At 42.5% G+C, this 12684-nt stretch overlaps 1 pseudogene; it reads left to right on the forward strand.

Annotated features, from left to right (window-relative positions):
- Nucleotides 1–7755: 7755 nt before the first annotated feature.
- LOC142150100 (large ribosomal subunit protein eL38 pseudogene) lies at nt 7756–8062 on the forward strand (annotated as a pseudogene).
- The last annotated feature ends 4622 nt before the right edge of the window (nt 8063–12684 follow it).

The following is a 12684-nucleotide window of genomic DNA, read 5'->3' on the forward strand; positions in this document are numbered from 1 at the left end:
GCAGTGCCGCTTTAAATTTAAGCTGCGAAGATGCTGAACTTGCGGGAGTTGACAAAACCAGGGTATGATACATTTACCCCCTGGAGTGTTAGGAGAGAGAACGGAGTGGGGAATGGGTGGGCTTACGTAGGAAATGTACAGTAAGGGCATTCCCGTGCAGGGATGTCCAAGTCAGTTTTCAGCACACTTCTCAGTGCCCTGGATTTCAGTCATATCTCCTGCGGCAGTTAGAGGTTTATTTTAAGCTTACGCTGGGACTAGCAGCATTAGAGCTGCCGGACCCAGCAGCACTATACAGTGTTTAATTGACTAAACTTTGTTTAAAAAAAAAACCAGCATGCCCCACCATGCTTCTTCCAATCAGATTAACCCTTGTGCTGCCAGCCTAGAGCTGGTAGGTGCAAAATCGGGGGACAAAAAGCGTGGGGTCACCCCGATTTTACAATAATGCTTAGCCAACCATGGCTGGTGGCACAACAGCAGGGGAATCCGCAGTGTGAAGCCCCCCTGTCATGATGCCATCCAGCCCCAGACTGGTCAGCGCAAGGTTGAATTAACTAGGGAGATGGGGTCTGCAAAAAAAATATGCTGTCCCCCTAGGGGTACCGAGCCCAGTGCTGAAAAGCACTAGGGCTCTTCCCACTCCCCTGGGCAGTAGGTTTGGGATAATAAAAGTGTTATTTTAGATGTAAACACCATTTTGTTTTGTGGAACTACAGGTCCCAGCAAGCTCAGGCTGTCATTAACATTCCAGGCATGCTGGTGATTGTATTACTACAAGCACCAGCATATCCATGCCAGTCCGGGCATGCTAGTACTTGGGGAACCACAAGTGCCGCCATGCCCTGGCACCCAGGATCTACTGTGCCATGTAGTGCCACAAAACAAAATTTTAAAAAACACCTCATTCAAATCACATTTTTTTTATTAAAAAATGCACAAACTCAGTAATATTTTCCAACATCTGTGTTCGTCATCTGTACAATCCAATTTTTTTAAGCTTTTAATTGAATTTGTGTGTAAAACATAAAACAAACATTTTTTCTTCTTGCTTGAAACCACCAAAATATTCCACAGGAACGAGCTAGGCAAAAAAACCCAAAACATTTCAGACACCAAGAACTTGCTTCTGTATACAGAAGCAGCTGCCACATTATCAGGGCCGGATTAACCTGAGGTCTAACTGGGCTACAGCCCAGGGGCCTCGGGCATCCAGGGGGCGCTTGACAGTGCTCAGCTGCATTATTAATCGGTGGGGGGGCGCGGGCGTCCCCGGCCCGATTAATGCTACTGAGCCTGTCATTGTAGTCCTTCCGCGGTGCTCAGTAATCTCCTTACTGAGAAGATCTGTTGAGTCTCACTCTCACAAGATCTCCTCAGTAAGAAGCTTACAGCTCGCTGCTGAAGGACTACAGTGACGGGAGAACAGAAAGAGGTAAGTGCTTGGGGTGGGGGGAGACGGGCGGCTCACAGGAGTGGCCTCACGGGGGAATGGAGGCCCCCTTAGCCCAGGGGTCTCCATTCCCTTTTTCCGGCCCTGCACATAATGAAAAATTGAAACTCACAAGGTCTATTTATGGCCTAGGGCAGTGGTTCCCAAACTTTTGCAGTTCGCAGCACCCTTAGTGTCTCCAAATTTTTTCAAGGCACCCCTCCAATATAATTACTGAGCAGTCCTGTTTTAGAAGTAGTTGGGTCAAAAAATTGTAATAAGTATTTAGGTCACGACAGAAATACTTATTTAGTTGTATGCAAAAATGCCCCTCTGCATCCAGGCACACTGCCCCCTCTGCATCCAGGCACACTGCCCCCTCTGCATCCAGGCACACTTCCCTCTCTCACGTTGCCCCCTCTGCCCTCTGTCCCCCTCCTCTGCCCTCTGTCACCCTCCTCTGCCCTCTCTCACGCTGTCACCCTCCTCTGCCCTCTCTCACGCTGTCACCCTCCTCTGCCCTCTCTCACGCTGTCACCCTCCTCTGCCCTCTCTCACACTGTCACCCTCCTCTGCCATCTGTCCCCCTCCTCTGCCATCTGCCCTCCTCCTCTGCTCTCTGTCCTCCTCCTCTGCCATCTGTCCCCCCCCTCTGCCATCTGTCCCCCTCCTCTGCCATCTGTCCCCCTCCTCTGCCATCTGCCCTCCTCCTCTGCCATCTGCCCTCCTCCTCTGCTCTCTGTCCTCCTCCTCTGCCATCTGCCCCCCTCCTCTGCTCTCTGTCCCCCTCCTCTGCTCTCTGTCCCCCTCCTCTGCCATCTGTCCCCCTCCTCTGCCACCTGCACTTCTCCTCTGCTCTCTGTCCCCCTCCTCTGCCATCTGCCCTCCTCCTCTGCTCTCTGTCCTCCTCCTCTGCCATCTGCCCTCCTCCTCTGCTCTCTGTCCTCCTCCTCTGCCCCGCACCAGGCGCCAGCTATAGAAAAAATGAAAGCAAACAGAAACTTACCAATCCGCGCGGCACTAGGACCCTGCAGCCTCCTCTCTCGCGCAGCTGTCACTGATGTCAATATTCAGTGATAGCTGCGGGAGAGAGGAGGCTGCAGGGTCCTAGCGCCGTGCGGATTGGTAAGTTTCTGTTTGCTTTCTTTTTTCTAGGGCTGGCCCACGGCACTCCAGTGACAGCGCCGCGGCACCCCTGGGAGCCGCGGCGCACACTTTGGGAACCGCCGACCTAAGGGCTTTTCCACTGACAGTGTGGACCCGCAGGCTGCTGCAGGAGCTGACAGGTACCTATCCTGCAGCATCCTGTGTAGTAGAGCGGAGCTGAGTCAAAATACACCCATAGTCAACAAGGAACAAATCTTGATATCAGTTTCTTGTCAACTATGGGTTTATGCAGAGCCTATTTGCGGGGAGTTGTACTATTCCCTGCAGATATGCTCCTTAATGACTCAAGCCCATTGTGTTTAAATATGGCATTATTTACATTTCTTTGTCCTTATTGTTTTTATGTGTTGTTCCTCAGGCATTAATTGAGTTTATGGTGAACTGGATAGCAAAAAAGTAATTTAGTAAAGTGCAAAATATGTGGGCATGCAGAGCTTCTCTGGAAATGTATATATTTTCTGCCTAGCACATGCATATGTGCACACCCACATGCTGTTTTTGGGAATTGCCCCAAGAAATTGATCTGCACCTTTTTTGTGGGAGTGGGGATTGTATATACAACCAGAAGTGCTTATAATGGATAGACTGCAAATATCACTTCAAAGTCCAGTCTACTATCATTTTAGGACCACCTCCTTCAATAATAAAAAATATTCCATATTACATGATTTAACATAATGTCTTAAATTAATTACGAGAATAAGGTGATTTTGGGATTATCTTATTATGTGTGTCATTTTTGTGTTTTGTAAAGTTTTTTTTTAACATTGATCGTAATGCATCTAGAAAGTATAAAGTATGCCTGGAAGGTGCAAAATTCATTCCACTAACAGCATAGGCCAACATCTGGTTTCCACTACGTGTTAAATGTAAGCCCTTTTGCTGAGAGATAATTGCATTACAGCTCCTCACTGGATAAGGGAAAACCCCATGCTTGTTCTCCACTACTTCAGTCTCAATTAAATAATCTCTTTCATAAATCAAAATCTCGTTTTTGCATCTGGTTGTAAATCCTGGTTTATTCATGTGCCTAGCCCTTACCCAGCTAGGAACACTAATGGTATACTACTAATATTCCATCATCATCATCATCATCATAAGATACTAAATATTACATCCCACAGATGCTGCCACTTTGGCCATTTATGACCAGATGTGGTAAACACTAAGACCTTGTTTTGTAGTGATGGTACTAGCATTGTGTTTAGGACTTGTTTTAAAAGACATATGTGCTTGCAAGTAGTTACTGCACTCCTGGAAATGCGAGGGTCTACTTTGCTTTGCACCCACTCCTGTCTCAAGTTGCCAAATAGCTGTTCCATGACAGATATACAATTTGAAAACCAAGCATAAATTATATTGTGAAGATATAAAATTGCTAGAGAAAGAGGTTGCTTAGTTACGAACCAATGTAGTGGAAAATTTTCATTTCATGGCACAATAATCCCTGCAATAGTAGTAATGAAACCTTGTTAAATATGTGTATATATATATATATATATATATATATATATATATATATATTGTAGAACTAATTATATTTAACACCTTAGTATATTTAATCTTGCAACTTGATTTATCCAGAGATTTGGGAACATTTTATCTCTAGAGGTAACAGGGCAATTTTCAAGATTTTGAAATATATCACTTTAAACATCCCTGTGAACACACATTTTTTTGTAAAAGTAAATTTTTTTTGTGAAATTTAAACTTGGAAAGTTACAGGAGAGTTAGCAGATTAGTGGAAAGGCCCTCAGTACATTCAGTGAATCTGGCACAGGAGAGAAATAGCATCTTAGGAAAGGAACAGGTGATGACATATTAAAGAATAGTTTGTAGATAAATGAGACCCAACAAATGTGTCTCTATGTAAACATTGATTAAAATCCAGGAACTATATGCAAAATGCTTGTCAATCAAAGTTGAAGTCCCAACTTAAATGTTTTTTTTTAACGCTTTGCAGTCTATGCGGATTAAGATTTAAATCTCAAAAAATAATTTTAAATTTCAGTAGTATCAGTAAAGAAATGTCGGCAGAATTAGGGGAGAAGGGCATAGGCATAGGAACATAAGGTTTCCGAGTTGAGATAGAAATGTTGACAAGGGAGCTCAAGTTTTCCTGGAGAAGCAGGATAGTTAAATTTCAGAGTGCAGTTAAACCTTACCTGTCATCATCATCATAATCATCGTTTATTTATATAGCGCCACCAATTCTGCAGCGCTGTACAGAAAATATTTGTCATTCACATCAGACAGAAATTTGTCAGCAGCCAATTAACCCACCAGTATCTATTTGGAATGTGGGAGGAAACTGGAGCACTCGGAGAAAACCCACATGCTATAGTGCTGCCCACCTATGTAAGTATCACACATTGAGAGAGTGACTGCATGCTATCAGAGGCAAATTTGAAGAGAGATCCCTCGTCTAACCATGACAGTAAATATACAGTTTGGTTTAGGAAATAATAATTGGTTGCTCAGAGAACATGGAGCATATGGAAAGGAGTGAATTGGGGAATGCTGGTTTTGTAGCAGAGGAGTGTCTGCTCCTGGGACAAGCAAATATAATATCTCCCTATAATTGGATCTGAGATATGGTAAACATGACTGATTGGAGCCTTCTGTTTGGTGATCAGTGGCTATGAGCTTGATAGGAGCTTGTTCCTGCAGTAAATGCCCATTGTCGATTCATGTTTTCTGTATCTTGGGTGTTATGCTAGCCTTTTTTTCTGTGTACCAACTTGACCTAAATTTTAAACCACAAATGAACTCTGCCTGAAGTGACCCTCTTCCTGTTACTTGGCTATTTATTTCTGCTACCAGCCCTGACCATGTAGCTTTTACCTGATTACAGATACCTGCCACCTGCCTTGACTTTATAGCCTACTCCTAGTACTTGCCATCTGAGTGTCAGATCTCTCCTAGCCTGAATACTCAGACTATTTTTTATGGAATATTCGCAGCTCCTGATCATGCCTCTTCAAACTACATCCATTTGCCAGCACTCTAAGCTGAATGATAACTGCAGATGCAGGGTGTCTGGTTTGCCAGGTTAAGCTGGGAAGCTGGAGACTCCAAGTTTTCCAAGTTTGACAGGTAACTGTAGGGAGCCAACTAATCCTCAACTGAGCAGGCTGAAGATCTGTCCATTTGGGAGAGGAACAGTGCTTTAAATACCTGAGAGAGGTGAGTGGAAGGATCACCTAATCAGCCTATGGCCGGATGACAGAGGAGATAAAAAAAATTCAAGATGGGGAGCGTGGCCTAACTACCAATGGGAGAAGATGTGCTCTGCTGGGATCCTGGGTTCAGTCATCTAAATTCCTGTAAAATCTCTAATAGTGGAAGCCAGTTCTTCCACAACTAGATACCGGATGGCTCTGCATGCCCTGGGCATCTGTGACAACAGAGACCCGTCTATACCTCCACTGCTGAACCCAATTCCCAGGCTTTTAGCGTGGTTACTCACTGCCGGACTGGAAGTGACGCTTCTTCATCGCCTCTTCTGGTGCCTGGTATCTGCTTAGTACCTGACACTGATCTTGCCTCTCTGGGTCTCCCTTCAGACTAATCCCACAGACCTCAATGAAGCTAAGACTGCCTCAACTTTTGGGCAGATGTGACTGGGGTATAAATCACTATTCATTTAAATAAGTGGCTGCATAAGCTGTATGAGTTCTTAGCAATTTATTCATGGCCCTTTGAAAGGTGGCAGGTGACTCATGCAACCCAAAAGCTAGAGTAGTCCAGGCAGTCGTAGACTCAGGGAGTGAACATACACTGGTTTCCAGCTCTATCCTGGCTGGAGCCAAGTTCTTGCAATTGCCCAGAGTTAAAGTGTGCTGGACAAATGGGGTAAGCAAGAGTTAACAAAGGACTCTTTTGGGCATTAGACCTAAAGGCCAAAAAATGAAGGTAGTAGCTGCCATAGCGCCTAAGCTACTTTATCCGCTTATCCTGGGGCGAGACTTCCCACTGTTCAAATAGGTCTTTGAGCAAGTCCTGCACACACCCTGGTGGGTGGCGGAGACTTAGGGGAAGCAAGAATGAGGGAACAAGTTCTACACATGTTTTACTAGCCTGAAGTATACATACCTTGTTCTTTATGGCAGAAAACAGGACCCAATGTCACCGTATAGCCCCAATTAAAAATGGATCATAAGCATCCTTTTATGAAAATAAGAGGCCATGAGTCTAGACAGGCTGTTTCAGAACAGTTCAAGTGTCGAAAAGATAAAATTCCCATTCATGTGCTGGTAGGAAAAGTTGAGATGACAGAGATTAAAGAGTATAGACTGGGGATTTTGCATAACAATGTTGCATTGTCATGGAAATTTACGCTGCTCGCAAAGTCTGCACCACTCTACTTGGTAATGCTAAGAGGAGCGTGTAATATCCTTACTATTGTCACCAATAAAGATTATCCGATGTGATTAGCGTTGTTCCAAAACACAAGAGAGCTTTAATAGGAAAAAGTATAACAAAGAATTGCAAAGTATAACCGATACATATGCAGAGCACTGGATCCAGGAATCCAGGAACAGTTATCAATCCTGAAGTCTGTATTGGTAAAAAAGGCTGTTCCAGTAGCAGTGGCCAGTTTAAATACAGTTTGGTTTGAATAAATCAGTGATGATGTCATAATTATACACAGATAACACTAAGAAAGTACTTCATTGGTTCAAGGTTTATGATGTTCCAGTACAATGCTGATCATAGGTCAGTTGAAACGATCCTTTTCCAAAGGTGGAGGCAACTCACTCCAATAGCTGCATATGTGTCTTTCCGCCAAAAAACTGGTTTAAACTGACCCATTAATAGAGTACTTTTGTGAATTAATATTATGCTAATCATAACTAGCGATCGCTCCTCCAATGATACTAGATTTCTGCTGGTAAAATGTGGATTAATATGAGACCATAAATTTCTTAGGACCTGAACTATAAAAACCTTTTATGTAGTTTTATCTTTGTATAAATAATCTCTAAGTTCTAAATAATAAATGAATGTGAGTTGAAACTTTATTAAATGTGACCTATTTGCAAATGTAGATGTGAATGAAAGTGTATTTGCTATTTTCCTGTGCAATTGCATATTTACCCTGGTATGAAGTCGTGAATTAATATCAATCGCATGAAAATCTACTACAATCCTTTCTGATCTGGATCCTGAAGGCTGTACAGTCCCTGGAAGTAACGCTGCAGCATGCCTCGCAAAATTGAAGCAATCAAAGACTTCCTGTTGACAGCCAGGAGGAAGAATGCAGCATCTGTCAAGATTAAGAAGAACAAGGATAATGTCAAGTTTAAGGTGCGCTGCAGCAAGTACCTGTAGACTTTAGTCATCACAGACAAAGAGAAGGCAGAAAAGCTGAAACAGTCACTTCCCCCTGGTCTATCTGTCAGAGATCTGAAGTAAATATGCTGTCTCTTGTACAATAAAAATCTTAAAATATAAAAAAAACTTAAAAAGAAAAAAAAAAACTATTACAATCAATATTTATTATCAATAGGCCTGGTGGAACACCTAGGCTGAACACATACAGGTGGTGAACAGGGTCTAATAAAGCAATTAGACAAAAGGGAGGGATTTTGTGCATATAAACCTGAATTGTGCATTTGTACAGTGCGACTGATGTCAGACAGTGACCGGTGTCTAGACAGAAGAATTGTGTCTAGTAAGAGTTAGGTTGTCTGGTGTCACCCTGACAGAAAGTGTGCTGTTTATCTGTGATTGTGACGTGAACAATAAAATCACTATTTATTATACCCACATGGCAAATGACAAATTAACGGAGCCTTTTGGTTTGTTCTTTCTCTGCAGGTTAATCATCACAGCTTGCTTTACCTCTGCCTGATACCACAAAGTAGGTCCCAGGGAGGTTATCAAGGAATAAGAGTTAAACAGTCAATGTATCATTTCTCAAATCTCTGTAAGAGAAATTATTTCAATATCAACCAACCTGTCTGCTACAAATGATTCTGACTGGCAGCACAGTGGCTCAGTGGTTAGCACTTCTGCCTCACAGCGCTGGGGTCATGAGTTCAATTCCCGACCATGGTCTTATCTGTGTGGAGTTTCTATGTTCTCCCCATGTTTGCGTGGGTTTCCTCCGGGTGCTCCGGTTTCCTCCCACACTCCAAAAACATACTAGTAGGTTTAATTGACTGCTATCAAAATTGACCCTAGTCTCTGTGTGTGTGTGTGTGTGTGTGTGTGTTAGGGAATTTAGACTGTAAGCTCCAATGGGGCAGGGACTGATCTGAATGAGTTCTCTGTACAGCGCTGCAGAATTATTTACATATGCACACAAATTGCAGCAATAAAAGTATAAACTGTAGTTGGGATACAAATGGTTAGACAATATGTGCTAATTTGTAGTATGACAAACTGTATAATCACTGTTAATACTTTTCCAATTTTTTATGTTTTCATTTCCAAATATAAGGTCATATCACTTTAGCATTTTTAAGAGACGTGCAAGAACTGACCATAAATATAACTTGTACAGTATACTCATCTATTGTACATGGTGTGTTACAAATATTCCAACACACCTATGTTACTTGATGACTGACTTAATAGCAGAAATCTGACATTTCAGGAACAATTAGTCTGACTCACAAAAATTGCAGAGTATAAATAGATTGAAGACTAACAAGTCTGATTTTCCACAGCTTCATAAAAATTTAGATGAAGGCAATTTTATAAAAGCATTTTGGAGCCATAATATTGTTTATTTTAACACATAGTGGGGCTGCCGCAACTCTTTCGACTAAATATCTTAAATATTCAAACTCTTCCACTCTGTATAACCTCATTGTATACTTAAATATATGTAGCTAAGTGGCAGTGGTAGTGGCAGTCTCATTAAATACGGGCACGTCTTAACTCTAATCTGGGTGCTGACATCACAGGTTTTAGTGGGGCTGGTGGAAGTACATGGATCCATAATACCACTTGCAACACTGCTAGTTCATAAAGAAACTCAAAGAGTTGCGTTGGACATCCCATAGCAGCCCCAGCATTCGGAGTAATCTTGATAGCCATCACTTGACTGGGTATTGCTTTCTCATCCTCATACTCTGATTTGTCATCCTCCATCTGGGGTTTCTCTAGGTCCCAGCGGACCAACTTCCCGAGCAGACCAGGTCAGGCCTCAGCTGCCGTCGTTTAGATAACTTGAGTGTGCCACACTTCACGCAGATGAATTTTCTAAATTAACTTGTATGCCATCTCAGTCTGGCTCTTAAATTCCATATATTTTAATATGGTTTGTCCTGTCAGTGAGAGATCCCATCGCTGCCGCCAAATGTGAATATATGGGTACTTTGATATCTTGACTGACACCAGGATAATGGTACAACACAATTTTATTATGACGTCAACAGATCAGAGCTATGCATAGAGACATAGAATTTGACGGCAGTTAGGAATCACTCGCCCCATTTAGTCCATTTTTTAACCTATGGTAACCTCCAACACTCTTTAATTTTTATCTCTATTTAAGGATATCCTTATGTCTGTCCCAAGCATGTTTAAATTGCTCTACTGTATTAGCCTTTACCACCTCTGATGGGAGGCTATTCCAATTATCCACTTCCTTTTCTGTGAAGTAATTTTTCCTCAGATTTCCTCTGAACCTACCTCCTTCCAGTTTCAGTGCATGTCCCTGTGTTCAAATACTTCTCTACCTTTGAACACTATTTCCCTACTGTACTTTGTAAATCCCTTGATATATCTTAAAGTTTATATCATAACCCCCTTTCTCGTCTCTGCTCTAAACTATACATATTAAGATCTTTTAGTCTATCTGGGTAAGTTTTGAGATGTAGGCCATGCACCATTTTAGTTGTCCTTCTTTGTACAGTCTCTAATGTATTTATATGATTCTGGAGATATGGCCTCCAGAACTGAACACAGTATTCTAGATGAGGCCGTGCCAATGACTTATACAGTGGCATGCTATTGATTCCTCTTCCTATGCAATATTAAAACGCACTGGTCCAAGTACAGATCCATGGGGTACTTCACTAATAACCTTTCATTCTTGTGAATGTACTCCATTTACTACATCTCTCTGTTTTCTATCCTTCAACCAAGGTCTTATCCATTCAACAATCTTAGAATCCAATCTCAAACTTTGGAGTTTATATAACTGTCCTCGATGTGGCAAAGTGTCAAAAGTCTTACTAAAATCTAAATAAGCTACACCTACTCCCCCCATACTTGATCTAAAACTTTTGTCAACCAGTCAAAAAAGTCAATAGAATTTGTTTGACACGATCTCCCCCCAATGAATCCATTGTGTTTGGGATCCTGTAAATTGCTGGATTTGAGATATTCTACAGCTGTTTGCTTTAAGTTTGTTTCGATCAATTTACCTACTACTGATGTAAGACTCACTGGTTGGCAGTTGCTTGTCTCTTCTTTGCTTCTACTTTTGTGCAGTGAGACTACATTCGCTCTTTTCCAGTCCTCTGGTATTACTACTGTAGTTAATGACTAGTTGAATAATTCTGGTAATGGTGTTTCCAGGGGTTGGGTACTAATTTCAACGGTGAAAATACAGAAGGAAATAATACTGACACGAAAACCCGACAGTGTAAATAGCAACATGGAGAAAATGCTGATAGTCTAAATACCTACATGGATAAAATACTGACAGTGAAAATGCATACAGTCACGCTGCCAGCATTAAAACAGTAATGCAAGCAGGTCCAATGAAGCACCGTGTGCCGGTAGTAAACACTGAAATAAATAAATAATTATTTTTTAAACTACCTCCCTCCTTGAAAATACCTAATGTCTTTCACATCTCTCTTCTGAAACTGCTGAACATTAATAAATTATCCCCTCACAGGGATCCTCCTCCACCAATTTCAGTGCTGGATCATCAGGAATATGAGGTGAAAGAGATCCTTGACTCTCAGATCTCGAGAGGTGGCCTACAATTCTTAGAGGAATGGAAGGGCTATGGGCTGGAAGAACGCTCTTGGGTTAGAGCTAAGGATGTATATGCTCCTGTTGTTTTGAAACAGTTTCACAAGTAATTTCAAGACAAACATTTTAGATTGTCCAAGGTCCACCCTTAAGGGAAGGGATATTTTAAGGAGCGATACTTACCCTGTCTGGGTGCCCGCTCTGTCAGCAGCTCTATGCCTTAGCTCGCACCGGCTATCAATAAGCGTGAGTGGCTTCCGACGGCGACTATCAATCAGCGTGAGTGGCTTCTGACGGCATTGTGGTCATGTGACCACAGGAAGGGGAATCCAAATCCGTTGCGCTATATAAGGCAGCTCTGAACACTAGATCAGTGTCCGAGCAATAGATTAACCTCCTAGATGTCTGGCTTTCCTCATTCCTTTTACCTGGAAACTTCCAGTGAACTCCCATTGTATGAGCCAGCTTGCCCCTGACTCTGGTTTCTGATTCTCCTTCTGGTACTTGGCTCACTCTGGTATCTGGACTTGGATTACTGACTACGTTTACGGACTCTCATTTCGTACTGCTTACTGCCCGTGTGTGTGCCAAACCTTGGCGTCCTGACCACGTATTTCGATCTAGCCACCCCTTCCTACATCTATCATGGTAGTGTACTGTTCTGGGGGCTGTGACCTGCCAAACTTGGTGAAGTCCAGAGGGTTTGTTAGACTCTGCCTCCTGGTTCGGCCCACTCCAACATTACTCCATCTTGCTGTAGGGGCGTGACAGAAGTGTCTTCCTTACAATTGCATCCAAAATTTATCCCAGCTGCTGAGCCACCCTCTTTGCTCTTCTACCCATGTGGTAGGGACAAGGCCCGATGTCATCAGACTTATGGCAGCTTCACAATCTGATAAAGTGAGACTTCAGAACAAACAGTCTTACTTACCCTGTGACCAGTCCAACTGGAGCTGTAACCCCCACATCAACACTCTCTAGGTATCAGAGTGAGACTAAATGGGATTGCTCTGTGTGTAGATTCTCTCTTTAAAATGCCAATGTCTCGATACATTTACTGCATCAGAATACACTATTAATAAGTACTTATGAATCCCACCTGGCATCATTTAAGAACAGCTAAAAGACATAATATATATGCA

Source organism: Mixophyes fleayi, chromosome 4, assembly GCF_038048845.1.
Source record: "Mixophyes fleayi isolate aMixFle1 chromosome 4, aMixFle1.hap1, whole genome shotgun sequence".
In the NCBI taxonomy this organism is placed as follows: Eukaryota; Metazoa; Chordata; class Amphibia; order Anura; family Limnodynastidae; genus Mixophyes; species Mixophyes fleayi.